At 34.8% G+C, this 2,501-nt stretch overlaps 1 non-coding gene across 1 annotated transcript; it reads left to right on the top strand.

The window, feature by feature from the left end:
- The first annotated feature begins 844 nt into the window (after nucleotides 1-844).
- On the top strand, nucleotides 845-952 carry LOC148580244 (small nucleolar RNA R71). Its single transcript, XR_015895524.1, has one exon. It is a non-coding gene; the product is annotated as a small nucleolar RNA R71 (small nucleolar RNA).
- Nucleotides 953-2,501: the final 1,549 nt, after the last annotated feature.

Below are 2,501 nucleotides of genomic sequence, written 5' to 3'. Positions count from 1 at the left end.
GGAAAACTCCTTATTGGTCACTGGGCATCCCAGGAGGTCTTCCTCACTAGGATTCACGTCCTCCTCCTCTTCTTTGGGTTCAGCCACACCAAGTAAGGTAATGGCCTTGCACTCTCTTTTTGGATTCTCTTCTGTATTGCTTGGGAGAGTACTAGGAGGAGTTTTAGTGACCCTTTTACTCAGCTGGCCCACTTGTGCCTCCAAATTTCTAATGGAGGATCTTGTTCATTCACGAAACTTAAAGTGGCCTTAGATAGATCAGAGACTATATTTGCTAAGCTAGATGGATTCTGCTCAGAATTCTCTGTCTGTTGCTGAGTGGATGAAGGAAAAGGCTTGCTATTGCTAAACCTGTTTCTTCCACCATTATTAAAGCCTTGTTGAGGCTTTTGTTGATCCTTCCATGAGAAATTTGGATGATTTCTCCATGAGGGATTATAGGTAGTTCCATAGGGTTCCCCCATGTAATTCAACTCTGCTATTGCAGGGTTCTCAGGATCATAAGCTTCTTCTTCAGAAGATGCCTCTTGAGTACTGTTGGATGTAGCTTGCAATCCATTCAGACTCTGAAAAATCATATTGACTTGCTGAGTCAATATTTTATTCTGAGCCAATATGGCATTCAGAGTATCAATTTCAAGAACTCCCTCTGAGGCGTCCCATTATTCAGAGGATTCCTTTTAGAAGTGTACATGAACTGGTTATTTGCAACCATGTCAATGAGTTCTTGAGCTTCTGCAGGCGTTTTCTTTAGGTGAATGGATCCACCTGCAGAATGGTCCAATGACATCTTTGATAATTCAGACAGACCATCATAGAATAATTCCAGGAAGGTCCATTCTGAAAGCATGTCAGAAGGACACTTTTTGGTCAGTTGCTTATATCTCTCCCAAGCTTCATAGAAGGATTCACCTTTTTTCTGTTTGAAGGTTTGAACATCCACTCTAAGCTTGCTAAGATTTTGAGGAGGAAAGAACTTGGCTAAGAAAGCCGTGACCAGCTTATCCCAAGAGTTCAGGCTATCTTTAGGTTGAGAGTCCAACCATACTCTAGCTCTGTCTCTTACAGCAAACAGGAAAAGCATAAGCCTGTAGACCTCAGAGTCAACCCCATTGGTCGTAACAGTATCACAGATCTACGAGAACTCAGTTAAGAACTGAAAAGGATCTTCTGATGGAAATCCATGAAACTTCCAATTCTGTTGCATCAGAGAAACTAATTGAGGCTTTAGCTCAAAATTGTTTGCTCCAATGGTAGAGATTGAGATACTTCTTCCATCTAAATTGGAATTTGGTGCAGTAAAGTCACCAAGCATCTTCCTTGCATTGTTATTATTTTCGGCCATGTCTCCTTCTTTTTTCAAAAATTTCTGTCAGATTTTCTCCAGAGAGTTGTGCTTTAGCTTCCCTTAGCTTCCTCTTCAGAGTCCTTTTAGGTTCAGGATCAGCTTCAACAAGAATGTTCTTATCATTGTTCCTACTCATATGAAAAAGAAGAAAATAGAAAAGAAGAGGAATCCTCTATGTCACAGTATAGAGATTCCTTTATGTGAGTAGAAGAAGAAAAGAAATTTGAACACAGAAAGAGGGAGAGGGTTTGAATTTTTAAGAAGAAGAGAAGTGTTAGTGGATAAATAATTAATTAGGAGGAGGTGAGAGAGAAGAATTTTCGAAAATAATTGAAAAGAAAAGAAAAATATTTTTGTTTTTAATTTATTTATTAATTAGTATTCAAAAAAGTTAGAAGAAATAATTAATTAATTAAAAAGATTTTTAAAAAAGATAAAAAAAATTTTTGAAATTGAAATTTGCTTGACTAAAAAAAAGATATGATTTTGAAAATCTTTGACTAATTCAATGCAATTTTTGAAAATTAGGAGTAAAATAAGGAAAAGATATTTTTTTTATTTTTGAATTTCAATAAGGAAAGAGAAAAACATAAAAAAGACTCAAGACATAAAAATTTTGGATGAAAACAAAGGAAACATGCAAGAACACTTTGAATGCAAAGATGAACACCAAGAACACTTTGAAGATCATGATGAACATCAAGTATGTATTTTTGAAAAATTTTCAATAAAAGAAAACATGCAATACACTAAACTTATAAATTTTTAATCTTTAGACACTAAGAATTCAAGAATGCATATGAAAAACAAGAAAAGACACAAAACAAGAAATTTTAAAGATCAAACAAGAAGACTTACCAAGAACAACTTGAAGATCATGAAGAATGCAATGCATGAATTTTCAAAAAATGCAAGAAAGTGATAAACATGCAATTGACACCAAAGTTATGACTTAACACTAGATTCAAGCAAGAAACAACAAATTATTTTTGGTTTTATGATTTTGTAAATTTTTTTGGTATTTTTCTTTCGAAAATTAATTGGAAAAGAAAAATAAGGATTTCAATTTCTAATGAGAATTCCAGGAATCATGCAATGTTAGTCTAAAGCTCCAGTCTAGGAATTAGACATGGCTTAGTAGCCAGCCAAGCTT

This window comes from Arachis ipaensis, chromosome B10, assembly GCF_059453495.1.
Source record: "Arachis ipaensis isolate K30076 ecotype BB chromosome B10, ASM5945349v1, whole genome shotgun sequence".
Lineage (NCBI taxonomy): Eukaryota > Viridiplantae > Streptophyta > Magnoliopsida > Fabales > Fabaceae > Arachis > Arachis ipaensis.
This window is presented reverse-complemented; position numbering and strand designations above follow the sequence as displayed.